Source organism: Pithys albifrons, chromosome 3 (assembly GCF_047495875.1).
Source record: "Pithys albifrons albifrons isolate INPA30051 chromosome 3, PitAlb_v1, whole genome shotgun sequence".
In the NCBI taxonomy this organism is placed as follows: domain Eukaryota; kingdom Metazoa; phylum Chordata; class Aves; order Passeriformes; family Thamnophilidae; genus Pithys; species Pithys albifrons.
In genome coordinates, this window is record NC_092460.1 from 20,275,692 (window position 1) to 20,293,999 (window position 18,308).

At 44.8% G+C, this 18,308-nt stretch overlaps 1 protein-coding gene across 2 annotated transcripts in view; it reads left to right on the forward strand.

Moving 5' to 3' along the window:
• Positions 1 to 18,308, forward strand: part of VGLL4 (vestigial like family member 4) — an 87,247-nt gene that overhangs the window by 22,629 nt on the left and 46,310 nt on the right. The gene's annotated exons all lie outside the window — the stretch shown is intronic.

Genomic DNA, 18,308 nt, shown 5'->3' on the forward strand with positions numbered 1-18,308 from the left:
CAGCCAGCTACAGGCTGGGATTGCTGTGCTGTGCAGGATGCCAGGCTGCAGACAGCTACAGGCTGGGATTGCTGTGCTGTGCTGTACTGAATGCCAGGCTGCAGCCAGCTACAGGCTGGCATTGCTGTGCTGTGCTGTACTGAATGCCAGGCTGCAGCCAGCTTCAGACTGGGATTGCCATGCTGTGCAGGATGCCAGGCTGCAGCCAGCTACAGACTGGGATTGCCATGCTGTGCAGGATGCCAGGCTGCAGCCAGCTACAGGCTGGGATTGCCGTGCTGTGCAGGATGCCAGGCTGCAGCCAGCTACAGGCTGGCATTGCCGTGCTGTGCAGGATGCCAGGCTGCAGCCGGCTACAGGCTGGCATTGCCGTGCTGTGCAGGATGCCAGGCTGCAGCCGGCTACAGGCTGGCATTGCCGTGCTGTACAGGATGCCAGGCTGCAGCCGGCTACAGGCTGGCATTGCCGTGCTGTACAGGATGCCAGGCTGCAGCCGGCTACAGGCTGGGATTGCCGTGCTGTACTGAATGCCAGGCTGCAGCCGGCTACAGGCTGGGATTGCCGTGCTGTACAGGATGCCAGGCTGCAGCCGGCTACAGGCTGGGATTGCCGTGCTGTACTGAATGCCAGGCTGCAGCCGGCTACAGGCTGGCATTGCCGTGCTGTGCAGGATGCCAGGCTGCAGCCAGCTACAGGCTGGCATTGCCGTGCTGTGCAGGATGCCAGGCTGCAGCCAGCTACAGGCTGGGATTGCCGTGCTGTACAGGATGCCAGGCTGCAGCCAGCTACAGGCTGGGATTGCTGTGCTGTGCAGGATGCCAGGCTGCAGCCGGCTACAGGCTGGCATTGCCGTGCTGTACTGAATGCCAGGCTGCAGCCAGCTACAGGCTGGGATTGCTGTGCTGTGCTGTACTGAATGCCAGGCTGCAGCCAGCTACAGGCTGGGATTGCTGTGCTGTGCTGTACAGGATGCCAGGCTGCAGCCAGCTACAGGCTGGCATTGCCGTGCTGTGCAGGATGCCAGGCTGCAGCCAGCTACAGGCTGGGATTGCCGTGCTGTACAGGATGCCAGGCTGCAGCCAGCTACAGGCTGGGATTGCCGTGCTGTGCAGGATGCCAGGCTGCAGCCAGCTACAGGCTGGGATTGCTGTGCTGTGCAGGATGCCAGGCTGCAGACAGCTACAGGCTGGGATTGCTGTGCTGTGCTGTACTGAATGCCAGGCTGCAGCCAGCTTCAGACTGGGATTGCCGTGCTGTGCAGGATGCCAGGCTGCAGCCAGCTACAGACTGGGATTGCCATGCTGTGCAGGATGCCAGGCTGCAGCCAGCTACAGGCTGGGATTGCCGTGCTGTGCAGGATGCCAGGCTGCAGCCAGCTACAGGCTGGCATTGCCGTGCTGTGCAGGATGCCAGGCTGCAGCCAGCTACAGGCTGGCATTGCCGTGCTGTGCAGGATGCCAGGCTGCAGCCAGCTACAGGCTGGCATTGCTGTGCTGTGCAGGATGCCAGGCTGCAGCCAGCTACAGGCTGGCATTGCCGTGCTGTGCAGGATGCCAGGCTGCAGCCAGCTTTGGCCCAGAGCTCCCTGTGTTTAAGAACTGGCACTGTTTCTTGAACACTTTTGCTGTGTATGAGGTTCACAAGTAACTGGAATGTCCAACTTCATTCCTAACTGCAGTTCACAAGCCTGTGGAAGAACTTTAGGTAAGGTTCAACCATTGTCTGGTGGCCACAGGCTTTAGGCTAAACTTCCAAGGAGTGTTAGTCACCCCTGGCGGATGGATCTGTGTGTTTGTTCCTGGGAAGAGTTCAGTGGCAGGCACTGGGTGGGCTGTGCCTCCCTGTGCTCCTGGGATCTGACTCTCCATGCTTAGGGATCCCTTGGGCACAAGGAGTCAGAGATGCTCCCTCCTAAAACTGTTTCCAAGTCAGCATTTCTGCTGAGGATGCACTTGTTTCTGCTTCCTTTTCCTGCTCACTGAAGAAAGTGCCATTCTCCACACCTGCAAAGGAACCAGAGTTTGTTTAAATTGGATACATCCCCTCCCAGTTTGTTCTCAGTTTTAGGCTGTGTACAGATGTTTTATCAATTTTATTTGGACACCAATACAGAAAACCAACTTTATGGAATTATGACAAAGTAGTGTCAGTTTAGTGAGTTTATTCACATGATTAACATGATTATACAACCATTGTAATTGATTCATGCCTTCATGTAGTTTACTGCAGCTGCACACCAAGATCAAGAATAAACTTTATAATTGTAATATTAGAGGAGTAGACATTTAAGTTGTGAAGAGAAGAACTTGATGTTTCTATGGGATTTTTCTCTGTGCTTATTCATTTGGGAGACCTCACTGTCATCTGCTGACATCCTGCACTTAGACCTGTTTTTCTACAATCACTGTAGTGCTGAGTTTATGGTAAACAATATTGCCCAATTTTTGGCACTGACATCCAAAGATGCAGAATTTATTTTGAACATTCATTCTGCAACACATTTAACTGAATTGTTTCACTTTTTTAATAGTTTTTTTTCCTCAAAGCTTTGCAAGCTGTCAGATATCTGATAACCTCTGACAGTGCTCAGATACCATTTCTGACACAGAATTCCAAGCCAACTGCTGTGGCTAATTGCTTTCCTTGGGATTGTCTTCACTGTGCAGACATTCCTGACACTCAGTGTTCAAGGAAATAAAGGAAACGTAAATCAAGTAGGATTTAGCCTGAGCTGATTGGCCTGTCTGGGAATACAGAATAAAGCCTAAATTAGCACTACAGAAACAGTGTTGCTCCAATATCTTTCCCTAATGTGTTGGTTGTCTCTGGGGTTTGTCTGACTGGAGAGAAGCTTCAGCACAGTTTACCAATTCTTCTGAAACTGTGCACAGTTTACCAGTTCTTCTGAGAGCTCTGAGTGGTCAGTGTTTGTTCAGTATGTGGAAAAACTGAGGAGAAAGTGTTATATAAAAATGAATCTCTGCCTCTCAGTAAATTAGAATGATCTGAGAATAGTGATGACAGTGGCAGCAGAGTCGCTACCAGTTTGTGAAGATTGCATTGAACTTTGAAATTTCATTTTCCACACATACACATTTGTGTTCAGAGAAAAATGGGAGAAATCTTGAGAAGGGGGTGTATAGCTCATCAGAGACAGATTTTCTTGGTGGTGTATAAAATTCAATTAAAATAAAAAAAATCAGGCAGCAGTTTTGACAGGGATCATATGTGAGTCAGCTGTTATACACTGGCAGTTGATCTGCTATTTTATATTATTAGTGACATTATTTACTCTTGGCATACCTGCTGCAGCCTGACAAAATATAAAGCCCTTACTGGCTTTAGAGTTGGGAGGATTACTCATTTAGGAAAATTGACTGTCACAGCACACTGTTTATGTTCCTTTGGTGGCCCTATGAGTGTACTGTTCCCTGTGGAGGTGAAGTGTGGATATCTGATATAACTGATGGTGTGTTTCCCTTTGTGGCTGAATCCTGCTGCTGAGAAGTCTGTAAGGTGCACTTCGAACTTGGCATCCTCTGCACTGCACATTTTATTCTGAGGCTGCTTATTCCCATGAACAGTAATGAATTCTAATTATTGTGGTATTTGTGAATTTGGAGTCCTCATTTCGACTACCTTTCTTATACTTGGTCTTGGTGTATCTCATAGGCAAAGAAACTGTGAAAGGACCTTTTCTATGACCAAAGTAAGACTGTAGTTTTTTTAGTTGAAATTAAGAAGCAGGTTGAGCTCGGTGAGATGTGTAAATGTTCACAGGAATCCAAGGATGTCAGAAAATAGGTAATTCAAGCAGCTTCCCAATGCTGAACTTGCAGACTGGGATATACAGACAGGAATTAGCTGCCTCACTCACTGTAAGAATCTGGTTGACTTTGCAGAGGGTAAATGCTTCACTTACATCTGAATTCAAATCTTCCTTGCGGTCCCTGGAAGAATCAGAGTTTATGTCCCCATCAAGAAAACTAAAGAGAGTATTTGGCAGAATGAGCACAGTCCAGAACAAGGAGGGGGTAGATACTCTACAAGGGCAGCACCAGGATTCTTTTAATAAAGGTTCTCTGCTGGCTGGTGATTTTTAAATACACTGTCAGTAAATTAACAGGTCAAACAGGTTCTGCCTAAAAAGAATATACAGACCCAGAGTTCTTTTATTTGTAATTATGAGAGTGGATGAAAGCAGGGTGTGGTCTTTGGCCGGGAGGAGAGTCAGGATCTGACAAGCTGTTGTGCCTTCAGGTGAACCTCATCCTCCTGCCTGTGCTTCTGCAGCTGCCACAGGGGAGTGAGCCTTGCCTCAGGAGGGGAGGAATATGTTTCTGTTTGCAGGGCTCCTTGCAGACAGATATTCTGTGCACAGAATATTTCTACTATGTTGTCTGTATTACACGTTAGAAAGTTAACTGGTTTAAAAATAAAAATACTGATCACATCACTTCAGTTTAGTTTAAGTGCATTGTTTCTTCCTTTCATGGAAAGTAACTGGAAAAAATAATAATTCCTTCAATTTTGTTATGGATGTTTAAATATCTGACTTCAGAGAAAGCTGAAGATGGTGAATTTTTCCTGAGACAGAAGATATTTCCATGGCTGAGTGCATTTGCTGAATGAGACCCCTAGGAAGAAAAAGTATTTTGACAGTCTTTATCCATCTACACTTTTTAAAAGTTGTTGTGTTCTGTCAAACCCAAACAATTTTAGCACTTCACGATTGGCCTTTAGAAATGTTCAGTTAAAAGTTTTATCTACATTCTAGTTTTGAGCTCATGGATTCACTTTGAGGCCTGATTTGCATGACTTTTTTTAATCTGTTAAAATTAAAACCTGAAAATAAATTGTGTGCAATGCCTCGAGAAAAACATCAACATTGCAAAACTTTGCAATATTATGGAGTTGCAACATAAGGCACATGGGAAAAAAGGGGGCACAGGGTCGCTGCTATATTCTAGTTTTTTTGGATTGGAGTCTCTCCTTATTTCAGTTCTTTTCCGTGGTCTCGAAATACGAAAGTGAACAGCGCTCTGGGTGGCTGAGGGTTCTGTTCTGGCGGCACTGGCGCAGCTCCGCTGGCGCCGATTGTCCCTCAGCCAGCAGCGGGTCCAGGAGCGGGTCCGTGTGACGCTGAGTGTTCCTCAGCCAGGAGCGGGTCCGTGTGGCGCTGATTGTTCCTTAGACAGGAGCGGGTCCGTGTGGCGCTGATTGTTCCTCAGCCAGGAGCGGGTCCGTGTGGCGCTGATTGTTCCTCATCCAGAAGCGGGTCGGTGTGGCTGATTGTTCCTCAGCCAGGAGCGGGTCGGTGTTGCTTGTCCCGCCGCGGGGCTGATGCGCCTCGAGCGGAGCGGGTGCGGGCAGGGCTGGCGGGCTCTGCTCTGCGGCTCGCCCTGCCCTCCGGCTCCGGGGACAGCTCTCTGGCACAGCCAGGGCACGGGAGGCGTGCTGGGAGCTGGAGCCGTGGCTGGGACCGCAGGGACACTTCAGACATTGCAGGGGTTTTCAGCATGGTGTGACAAATACATTCTGACTTCTGGGAGATGCGGTGAATTGTGTCACTGACCCTGTGCCACTGCAGCCCCCGGGACTGGTTTGGTGGCAATTTTTGCTTTGCTCTCTCTTAGATACAGGTTCTTAACAGTGTTTCGTGGGGGATTTGATTTATGCATATATAGGCAGAAAATAAGAATCATTTGAATTTGTCTTGTTTTAATTTACATTTCTTCTTAAACCAGTATCATTGTCAAAAGTGTATTTTAAAATACTTCTAAGAACATGGAATGATTTAGTAGAGTATCTACTTGAATAAAGTGTGTGATAAATTAAAAAAAAAGGAAACAAGGCCATCAGCTCTCCTCAAGCTGTATATTGCTAGGGTTTTATGTATTTGCTTCTGGTAATTATGCAATAGCATGCATGGAGGAATGTATTTCACATTACTGTTATTTTAATAAACTGAGTCAATTATTGGATTGAGAAAAATGGGCCTGGTTTTTAGAAGTCATTATAGATACACACATGTATATACGGAACCTGTAACTTCCCTCAGAGTGAGTTACCTATTTCCGAAAATAAGATAGGGAATAATGCGGAAAATAACAGGGAAAAACCCAGGAATTATTTTTCCCATATTTATAAAACCATCACATTAATTTTGGTGATCTGCTTTGGAGGAGGGATTTGAAGTCTGACCTTTGCATACCTTCTACTGCCCCTGTAAAAATCAGTTTAAGTTCAGGACAAGCTCAGAGATGTTGGCACCCTTATTTTGGATGTTTCTCTGGATCCGTGGCAGGGTGGGAGGAGGAGCTGCTGGGCTCGGGCATCTCCACACTGACCTGCTCAGGTGTGAGATCAAGACAGAGAGGGGAGGGCAGAGCAAGGGGAGCTGTCCGGGCCCAGGTTGTGCTCTGGGAGGCAGCAGAGCGTGTTGGCCGCAGAACACGGGAGCTGGGACTGGTTGGGCAAGAGTTTGGGACAAGCAGGTACTTGTCAAGGAGCACTGGAAAGGAACGTGGGAGTCTGGGGCTCAGCTGATGAGACAGCAGAGAGAACAGAGCCCAGGAACGAGGGCAGTGGGATGGCAGGAAAAGGGGATGGTCAGGAGGGGCTGGGAAGCATTTTGCCTGTTTGGTGGGTGTGAGTTCAGCCTCACTGGTTAACTCTCGTGGATACTAGTTCTGTGGAGTTGTGCTGCAAGGCAGTTCTGTTCTTTGCAACTTGCCCTGTTGGGGAAATCCTCTGTATTGAATTTCTGTGTTGAAGTTTTGAAATTTTGAAGATGGTGATTACATTTAGCTTCTTTATTAAAAATGCCCTTTTATTGACCACTCCTGACCAGAAGTTATTTTTCACTTAAGGCCTTAGTCTCACTTGCTGAGGGGGACAGCAAAAGAACTATTTGATATTTGGGTGGGGTTTTCCACATTGTTTAACGTGGAACCTAAACTTTATTTTCTGCCCACTGTTCAAACAAAGCCCAACAGGCAGGATTGTTAATTCCTTGAAGGTTTATGTATGTCACCTGTTACCGTGCTGCCACAGAGCTTCACAAACCTTTAATTAATCTTCACAACACCTTTTTCATATGATTCAGTTCAATCATTATTCAGGACCAGAGCCAGTAGATTTTTTTATACAAATGTGGGAATAGAGCCTGCAAGGTAATCAAGTGTAATCATGCAGTGGCAAAGCAGGGTTACCCCAAAAAATCCATTTCCTGGTATTTTTTTACTTGTCAGTAATTGATTTTTACAGTCACTGTGACGCTCTTTAAACATTTTGGTATGTTAAAAATCATATGTAACATTATCCTGAAAAAGGCTTCATTAGGCATGTAATGGAAAGAGTAGGAAGGAAGGATATGTACAGCTCAGGATTTGTTGTTGTTGGTTTGTAACCTTTTTGCAGCTACTTCTTTTAACAAAAAAGCATAGCTGAAAATGCTGACAAAGCCAGACTTTACCAGTGGTGTCTGTGTGTTTGTATGTGTGTCCGTGTGTCTGTGTCTGTGTGTGTGTCTGTGTGTGTGTGTGTGTGTCCCTGTGTGTGTGTCTGTGTGTGTGTGTGTCTCTGTGTGTGTGTCTGTGTCTCTGTGTGTGCATTTTGGTGTCATTTGCTCATGGAGCGGTTACTCAGGGCCGCTCTCACATCTTGCAGCCAGTCTTGCTTCCAGCCCCACTACCAAGGCTGACATAAACTCAGCTATACTCCGTATTAAGGCTGTAAGCTGAGAGCCTTTGATTTTGAGGATACAATATCATACTTTCATGCATGTTTTAAATGCTTGTTGGTGCATGTTGTGTCTATTTGCCTCTTCATTTATCATTGTCTGAACAAATCAGCAGTTCAGGCAGTGATGTGACTCCTTATTTAACTGTCCTGGCCTAGCCCAAGCAATCATTTTCATATGACAGTTCAATTTCTCTAACTTCTGGAAACAACAAGCCCAGAATTTTTGGCAATAATATGACTTTATGTAATTAGCTCAGCTCACCTCCTACAACTTACTGATCTTTTGCTTTTCTTGCTTGGGAGCTTGGATCTGTCTATAAGGGAATTTTATCTACAGTGGAGTCTTTATCAGAAGGACCTGCTGGAACTGTGTCCTCTTGAGCCACCAGTCCTGTCACAAAATAATGCCTTTTTTACCCTCCCCTCTTGAAAGAGGAGTATGTGAACTCCAGTATACCCAGGGTGGCTCTCTTTTTCCAGCAGGTTGGAAAGAAAATGGTGTATCACTGGGTCAATAGAAGCAAACATTGCTTATCTTGAGTTCCTGTTTCTGTAGCTGAGAGTACCTGTAGCTCAAGAGAAAGGAAATAAAAGGTCAAGGGGAAAAGGACCAGGACAGAGAGATAGGGTAGTAGGAGGCTGAGTGTGATATGTTACTTCATCTTTGGGATGTCAGTATCCTGTGTTTGGGTATCTTTTGGTACTTTGTGTGCTCAGGCTTGTCCTGTGGCTCCAGGGGTGGCAGCAGCCAGAGGCAGAGGAGCTGAGGCTGTGCTGGAGGGGAACAGGCAGAGAGCCTCAGTTACAGAGTATTACACTTTGACTGGGAAGAGCTGGGAATTTGTGGTGAGGGAGGAGGGAAGGCCCTGGGTAAGGTGGGGTTGATGAGAAAAGTAGGTTCTTAGTGCAGGAAGAGAGGGATGGAATTGAGGGCAGTTGGAGAACACATCTGGAGTCAGGGTGTTGAGGTGGTTGGAAGGAGACAGAGAAGCCTGTAAATAAGTGAAAGGGGATGTTAAGATGGGAAGCACTTTAAAAGGCTGAGGAAGTTTTGGGGATGTTGTGGAGTATTTTTCTTGTTTGAGAGGCACTGAATAGAGTTGAGTACAACCTGTGGCATGGGCAGTGTTCATCAGAGGGGAAGTTTGACGACTTTATAGTAAATGAAAACCTAACATTTGGGTTTAAAATGGCATTTTTGGCACTGCAGTTTGGAAGCCCCATGTTGCTGTCAGGTTTTCCATGCTGTGCAATGGTCCCTTCCATTAAAGATGGTGAGTGATCCCTGTGGGCACTGTGTTCCCTAAGAAAGGCAGGGAAGTGATGGGAAATACATGTAACTATAGAGTTGGTGGTTTTGTCAGAAAGCTGGAAGTTAATAACAGTTAAATAAGTGGGGGTTTTCAGTGTAAAACATGAAAAATGATTTAACCTTTCTTGTTCCTGTTTTTTTTTTTGAGTGAAAACAGCAAAAGCACAACAAAAGAAAGCATGTTGCTTCCATTGAAAATTAGTTCTGATTGAGAATTTCCAGCAGTCTCTGAGTTTGAGACTAAAAATGACCTTTTTGGAAGGAAAAATTTCTTCCCTTGTGTGAACCTGTGGAATTGGAAATGGTAAATTTGATCCATTCGAAAAAGGAGGATTTCAGCTTCCTATTCACTGTTAGTTCTTTTCCCAGGTAGAAAGCAGGAATGTTTGAACCTGATGGTAGTGCTTTGGAACAAGAAGGGCCTGACTACTTCTGTGAGGTTCTCCCTCATACAGGGGTTGATGGGGGTGTTATTTCTCTGTCTCTAAGACCTGTGAATTTGTGCTGATGGACAGCAAAGGCATCCTCTGCACTGGTGGTGGAATTGGTACTGTTTTTATCACTCCACATGTGTTTGTGTATAGATCCCATACAGCTACAACATATTCTTCCTTGTAATGCTGCTTTTACCAGTGCAACAGCAGCACTTCATGGTTCTTTCTCCTTGTTTTGTTCTGTTTGATCCGGAGGACATCCATCAGCATCGGGAGCAGAGGTGCTGTTCTCTGGGTGCTGGGTTTGTCTGAGCGCTGCAGTTTGGGAAGAGTGAGAGTGTATTCAGGGTTGGGGGGTTTCTACTTCATGTGGTAAATAACCAAAACTTGATAAGGTCAAATGCTTTTTAAATATTAGAAAACAGGACCCTAAATGGGAGAAGAACAGTCCTAGAACTTGAATGAAATTTCATGTTAATGAAGTAGGTTGCAAGTTATACATTTGGGTTCTGTAATATTAATATTTTCATCTTAACATTTAGGATAAGGAATTGCTTTAACATTTAGAAGCCAAATGAAATTTGTTTTGTAACAAAAGTTGTGATTGATTTTACTACATGGGGATTTTATCTCATTTAAAAGGTTGTTACCTGGATTACTGTAACATTCAGTCTGTGTGCAAGCAAGGTCACCTCCCCAGGCAGCCGAGTTCAATTCGGCTCTCTGTGTCTATGTATGTATGTATATGTAAAAGTGTATCTTATGTCTCGCCAAGTAAGCTATAAGGGGAAATGTTTTCAAAGACTTTAGCAATCTTGGAGCTCTTTGCTTTATTTCTAAACCCTGTAATTAGTGTCTTCTGGAAAATGGATTTGCTTCTGCCCAAAGCTGAGGGATATGCACAGCGATTTTGAAATTCAACCTCTAATCATGGGCTGGCTCATCATGTCCCTGAGTTAGAAGTGTTTGAGATGCCTGAGCATCAGGCTGATTTCGAACTGATTTTTTCTTTAATACCCTTTTATTTCCTTTATCTTCTTATTTCTTATATTGGAAAAATATGGAGTGTTTTCTTTGTCCTGTTAGCACAGTAGCAGAGCATGGCAGAGTTAGAGGACTCTAATGGTGTTTGAGACCCTTTGTAGTTCACATTGAATTATGTTTGTGATTATCATTAATGCTTCAGAAATTTAAGTTAGTGTGCAAGTAATAGGAAAGATTGTCAAGTTTTTAATTAGCATGTAGCAATTTTCCAGCCTAGATAAACTAGACTTATCTGTTATGTATTCTGGCTGAATTTTTGAAGCGTTCTCAGCTCAGCCTAAGAGAATAAAAAGAAAAAAGCACCAGCAAATTGTGAATTGCAAGGTACAAATGAAAAATATTCTTGGTAAACCTGATCCTCCAAGCCTGCTGCTCAGTTTGAGCATGCAGTCAGAGAATGAGGTCAGAATAAATCAGGTGCTTTTCAGTCTTCTCCTTTGTGTTCCAGCTGGTGGCACTTGGAAGTGATCCCCTGGTTCATCCCGGCACTGCCCCATGGCCTCTGGCATGTGCAAAACAGTTCTCAGTTCAGAAGGATCAGCTCTCCAAGCCCCTGCTCACTATCAATTTAAAGCTTTTAAAAGCACTTTAAGTTTGGAAACAACCAGGAGTTGCAGTTTTTGTGCCACAGCCAGAGAACAGGAGTTGATGGAAGGATGTGACAGGTCTGGGTCAGTGTGATCCCAACCAATGGGAGTGAAGTGGCTGCTCTCAATTGCCAGCTGTGTCTTTCAGGAGACCCAAAGTCCCTGCTGGAGCAGCAGCTGCTGCCAGAGGCCTCACACAGGACATTTGTGCCCATTTTATACGTTCACCCATAGAGCTAAACGTGGCTCTTGCCAAAAAGCCCCACCAAACCCAAGTTGGTGTTCAGAGAAGACCTTCTTGTGCCCTACCTTGGGCTTTGGGTTTTCTGCTCCCTAACCCTGTCCATGTGAAAATGGGATGTGGTATGAGAGCAGATGTGTTTAGTTTGGGGAAGGAGACAAATGGCTTTCTGAGATGAGGGTGGGGAAAACTGGAAGACAGAAGGAGAGCTGATGAGGACAGGTTTTAATTAATCAAAAAGCTTTGTGAGTTGTTAAATGCATCAGAGATTTTTGGTGATCTAATGTGAAATGGCTGGCTCTAAGTGTCTAAATATTTACAAATAAATGCTCTGAATTTTTTATTTACATTCACAGTTATATACTCGTTAAAATCTCTGTGTCTGCAAAAAAGTGAGTAATCATAGAATCATAGAATAGAACCATAGAATCGATTGGGTTGGAAAAGACCTCCGAGATCATCAAGTCCAACCCTTGGTCCAACTCCAGTCCCTTTACCAGATCATGGCACTCAGTGCCACGGCCAATCTGCATTTAAAACCCTCCAGGGATGGGGAATCCACCCCCTCTTTGGGCAGCCCATTCCAATGCCTGAGCACTCTCTCTGGAAAGAATTTTTTTCTGATCTCCAACTTCAATTTCCCCTGGCAGAGCTTGAGCCCCCTTGTCCTATTGCTGAGTGCCTAGGAGAAGAGACCAACCCCCACCTGGCCAGAACTTCCCTTCAGGTAGTTCTAGAGAGTGCTGAGGTCCCCCTTGAGCCTCCTCTTCTCCAGGCTAAACACCCCCAGCTCCCTCAGCCTCTCCTCGTAGGATTTGTGTTCAAGTCCCTTCTCCAGCCTTGTTGCTCTTCTCTGGCCCCGCTCCAGCCCCTCAATCTCTTTCCTGAACTGAGGGGCCCAGAACTGAACACAACACTCAAGGTGTGGCCTCCCCAAGGCAGAGTCCAGGGGAAGGATCACTGCCCTGGGCCTGCTGGCCACGCTAGTTTTGATCCAGGACAGGATCCCATATACAGAGTAAGATCTGCAGTATAGCAAGATGGTTTTAAAAAATAATACTAATAAAAATAATCCAGCTGCCAGTGCAGACAAGCCATTACCATCCATTCCTGGGCCTTAGAAGAACTTGCAACTCACATATTCTTGGGCATCACTGTATTTTTGGTTTCCCTGGCATTTTATTTAGTGGAAACTTGACCCAGAGTGCCTGCTGGCTTGGTCCCGCTGGGAATAGAGCCCTTCCTAATGAGTTACCCAGCAGTCTGTGAGCCCAGTACACATACGCACTCATAAACAGAGCTCCTTGCTAGATAATACTATGTCTGAGTTTTTAAAGCAGCATTGTGTAAGTTGAGGTATGACAAGAATGGAAGAATATACAAATTATTTTGTTACAACTTAATGTTGAGTGTAAGTCTACTATTCCAGTCTTGAGAAGCTCCACTGATAATAACAAAAACATCTTTTGTGTTCTATAGTGTCTGGCGTGTGTTTGAAACCTTCAGCTAGTGAAGGACAGGGGAAACAAGAAGGCAGGTGCTAACTTTATTCGGAGATGGTCTAGTTGGTGGGGCTTTTTTCTTTTCTTAAGGCTGTGAAAGGGAGCAGGTAGTTTGTGATTAAAATCTATTTGCAATGCACTTTTATGATGTAAAAAAAGTGGAAGAGTCCACATCTGGAAGAATGTGTGTTTTGATACCTTCTGTTCACTGGTGCAGTTGTCACTACTTAACACTTCATACGAAGTGTGTGAAGTTGGCCTGTGTTATGGTGTCTGACTCAGAGCAGAGCTGAGCTGTGTTGTGCTCTCTGTGGGTCTCAGAGGCACAGCTGTGAGACTGCTGCTTGCAAGGAACTTTAAATGTCATTTCCCTTATCATGTATCTCTGAACTTTGTGTGTGTTCAATCCATTTTAACTGTATTTCCTCATCAAATCTGAGTGTATTTCAAAGCAAACACCCCTTCTTGCTTCAAGGAGAATTTTTGGTTTGTTTTTTTTTCCTGTGAAATGTATTCTAACTGCAATAAAAGTATCGAGGTGATAAGTGCAGCAGTTTTGCAGTGGTGTGTGGAAGAAGAACAGCAGCATTTCTCTTCAGGCACATCGCCACCTAGCAGCTGGCAACTCAAATGTGCTCATTTCTTAAGAAAAAAGGTCAAATCTGTTTTTAAGTGCTCTTGCTTTATTCCTCCAGCACCTTCTCGGTGCATATTGAGGTATCAGTAGATGTCTGTCTGACCTCAGGAGCTGCAGCACATAATTGTCCATTCACAAAAGAAATTACACTGAGTAGAACTATGTGGTCACACAGACACATCAGGGTGTGTCTCACCTCTATAAAGAATATTTTTTCTCTCAGTTGCAAAATTGGTCACTGTATAAATAGTTGCTCTTTGCTGATGATCACGAAGGCTGAAATTTCAGTTGACTCTCCGTTGTGCTGTTGATTCCTGGCCAGTGATGCCCATTTTCCCACTGAAAGGTGGTGTGTGGTGTGGAGTGGAGGCCAAGTGGATAGAACTGCACCACTGCCTGAGCCAGCAGCAAGGGTAAGAATGAAGAGGGAGGAGAGGGCAGAGAAGAGCAGTGGTCAGTAACTGAGGGCAGCAGAGAGAAGGCAGACGGCAGAGCTCTGTGGGAGCTTCCTTGAAAACATTTGTTCAAAAGCAGCTCAGTGTATGTTTAAGTGCTGTCAAAACCATATAAACCCCAACTGTTAGATCACATAGTACAAACTTGATATATTGAGGATTCTTTTTCCCTACAAAAATTCAAGTAAACAGAAGAATATACAGTTGTACCTCACTGCAGTGACATCTTCCTCGGGAGGGGCAGGCACTGATCTCTGTTCTGTGGGGACCGGGGACAGCACCCAGGGAATGGCTGGAGCTGTGCCAGGGCAGGTTCAGGCTGGACATTAGAAAAGGTTCTTCTCCCAGAGGGTGGTGGGCACTGACCAGGCTCCCCAGGGCAGTGGGCACAGCCCCAAGGCTGGCAGAGCTCCAGGAGGGTTTGGATGATGCTCTGGGGCACAGGGGGTGACTCTTGGGGATGGGCCTGTGCAGGGCCAGAAGTTGGACTGATGATCCTTGTGGGTCCCTTCCAACTCAGTCTATTCTGTGACTGTGGTGTTTATATTAAGTCCTATTACTGTACAAATAAGCCAGGCCTGTGTGTTGTTTGGGTTTTTTTTTATCATGGAGAAGTTTTATCAGTATTAAGGACCAGTGACTCAATAACCTGCTACGCTCATAACATGCACTGTGACTCTGAAAAGGTGAGTTTCTCAAGCTCTTGTTAAATCTGAAAAATGCTCTGTGGTTCTCCTCAGCCACTGGTACATCCACAGCAGTGCTTTAGTTGGGGCAGGTGTTTGCTTTCACAGTGAACCTCCTGACTGCCCTCCTTTGCTCTGCACACAGACAGGTCTGGGCCATGGACTGGGTGCTGTTCAGATGGAGAGGAGCTGCCAGAGCTGCACTGAGGGTGCCCCTGATGTGCTCCAGATGCTGAGGGACGTCCCTCTGTCTGTCTGGACAAAAGGCAGCTCAGGGAACACAAGTGCAGCAGGGAAGGTTGAGTCCAGTGCTCCAGGTGCTTCACACCACTGTATGCTCCGAGAGAAATTGGTATTTTCTTCTTGTGAGAACTGTAGAAGAGCACAGAAATCTTTCAAACTCCACCCTAATGCAGGGATTAATGCAGGTGTCTGCTCATGGACGGGGCTTGGAACTAGGTGATATCTGAGGTCCTTTCCAACCCAAATCATTCTATGACTAACTGGCAAAAGACACCTTTAGTCACCTGGGTTTGACAGGGGTGATTTTTCTACTCATTAAACTGTCTTTTCTTGTTTTAACCCTTATTTTCCTTTCCATGCTTCAGTTCACTTCTGTGATAGGACATTCTTGTGTGAAGACTGAATTTGCTGTCCTGTATTACAGTGAACTGAAGATCACGGTCTATCTGCTGTGTGGGATAATTAGAACGCGCTCCCATGGGAAGTCCCGAGTGATTCCAAGCCTCGTGGTTTCCCCATTACCTCTAGGGGATGCTGTTGTGTTAAAGTTCCAGTGTTGTAACATTTGCTCTATAGATGTGGGTATTTATCTGCCTGACAGGAGGAAAAGATGTGCAGCACTGCAGGAAGCGCTGCAGCTACACGAAGCAGAGATACTATAGCTTGTAACTGTGTTTGCAACTATCAGTGCGCAACAGAACAGAAGGAACTGCTGAAGGTCCTGGAGGATGTTAATAGCTTGTTTTTCAGTGTATGTTCCATCTCATCTGCTGATGCACTGATTATTGGTTAATGATTTCAGTTCAGTGGAAGGTCTCTCAGTCAGGTGAAGTGTTTGATGAACAATCAAAACTTGTTCAGAGCAACCTGAATCAAACATTTGCTGACAGTGTTGCCTAAAATAGAAGGGGAAAAATTCTAAACAATACCAAGTATTTATAGTGACCCTGCCAGTATTTAAAATTAATGTCTGCTGGACTTGAACTTGTTGACCTGATAAGTTTTCTTTCAAAGAAAGTTTTCCTATGGATTTTGGATTTAAACTATCATATAAAAGATATGTTTACGTTCCTAATTTACCCCTACCCCCCCCCATTCTTTCACTGGGCATTACCTTATTTTCACAGTAGATATTTTAATTTAGAAGTTCATAAAGCTCCTAGTGTTTGGTGTCAGTTTATTATTATTTATTGTGAAGCATCTGAGTTGTTTATTACATAACATTTGACAATTCCAAGCAGAGTGTACTGTACTGCTGAAAGCCATTCACCTACCAGTAATCATGACTGCCTAAAACCCTGTACACCAGTGACAACTGGTCTCATAAAGAAGAATGAACTTACTTATTAGTGTCTGGACAGCACTACTGAGTATTCAGTGGTTTGTGGGCAACACCAAACCGTGCTTTTTCATACAGCTTGAAGAAATACGTATCTTTGAATACAGAGGAGAATTCATATTTGGCTTAACTGTAATGCCCATGTGTGTCTTAGACAATATGTACACCCTGTCTTGTAGGCCACTGCTCTAAAGGAGTGTAGAAAAATAGTGCTTTCTTTTCTTCCTCTTTACCTGCACCACCCACAAAGATTTAAGTATTTTAAATTGAAAAAATTAAATATTTATCTTTTCTTATCCTTCCCAAGTGTCCAATAAATGCGTAGCATTAATGTAAATTAGGGATGCTCTCTATGTTAAAAACTGTACATATCAAAATATTGTCCTCAAAGTCTTTTGTATATTTATATAAGGAACTTGCATTTCATGCTGAAGAATGCTTTATTAAAATATTTCTCCTTTTAAAAAAATACCATGCACTCCTTTGGTCTGTGTGGTGGCAACTTTTGCAGTAATGAATCCTGCGAGGTGAAAAAAACAACTGCAACCTTTTATTAGGTACCATCCAAGAAATGTGCTGTTACCTCAGCATTAAGTACCCATAGGTTTTTGCACGATGTTAAGGGAGTGCAGATTAATAGCACTTCCAATTAGGACAGTGCCCTTGTTGTATATTGTGATGGTTTGAGCCAGGCTTTCCCTGGTAACCAGATGTAACTAGGGAAAACCCAAGACATATATAAATAATCAATAAAGTGCTTCTTAACCTTCAAATTCCCAGCCATTCAGGGGATTTGTTTCTTGCTGTGTTGAATTCAGCACTGTTAGTGGCCATTCTCCTTCAGCTGAAGCACCTAGATAGGTAACACACAGGACTGCTTTGTGTATCTTAAGGAAGGAGAAACCTTATTTAGGTTCTAGACAAACTTTCTTAGAAGATTCAGTAGAAACCAGTAGTAAATTTAACGAAACTAACTACATTTTTACTGAAATACCCAGAGCATTCAAGCAGTACTTTTCAAAATGCCATCACAAAACGTAACTCTATGAGTTGCCTCTGTTGTGTCCTATCTTCCCCTTCAACAGGGGGGAAAAGTTCTCAAGGTGGAAATGAAAGTGTTTTACTAGTTCTCCCTGCTCTTGTGTGTATCATAAAGACTCACCATCCCAGAGAGCCAGGCATGAGCCTCCAAGCCAAAGAGGGCAGAGGAAAGATTGGGACTCCATTAGATTTTTTGTTTGTCTTGGACCCAACTTGCCCAGTGTTTATTTGTCTCTCAGCCCAGGCTCCAGGTGCCGATGGGCTGCAGGACATGCAGAGTGGTGCCATTAGCACATGCTCACACCCGTACAGATGTTCTGCCCTCCTGGCAGGAGTCACGCACATCTACATAAGCAGCCAGAGCCTTTGTGACCAAGGCTGGGACTGCAGAAGGACAGACCACATCCTACGATGAGACAGAGAGCTACAGCACCAATCTCCGTAATTTCTGTCATCCAGGCGGAGTTTTGGCAGCTGTGAAGGATCCAGAGCCCAGAATGTTTAACCGCTAATAGCCCTTAAAAAAATCCAGTGTAGCTGCGCCCTGACGGGATTGGAACAACGTGTGCAGTGCCTGTTTATATCCACAGACAGAAGCCTTTATAAACGATATATATATATATGTATGTATGTGTATATATATATATATATGTATATGTGTGTATATATATATATATATTTATATTAACTATATACAAGGGGAAATGACCACTGTGGCTCATGCCTTTAATTTTAATTGACTTTCTCATTCCCGTGATTCCATTTATCATTCCTGCCATACTATGGTGTGATTGCAGGGCCGATGTTCTATCCTGTTGCTGTAAAACCACGTTATTTTTCACGGGAAGGCACTGGGCTGTGTGAGATGGTGCTGGGGAATGAAACAGGCGCGGAAGAGTCAGCATTAGTTTTAAGCCCAAAAGTTGCTGTGTGTGGGTTGTGCCCGAGCCCGGAGGAGGCCCCTGCGTTCCCTCCCCTTCCCGCCGCCCCCCTGCCCGAGCCGGGAGTGTTTCCTGCGCGGCTGTGACGCTCCCGCTGCTC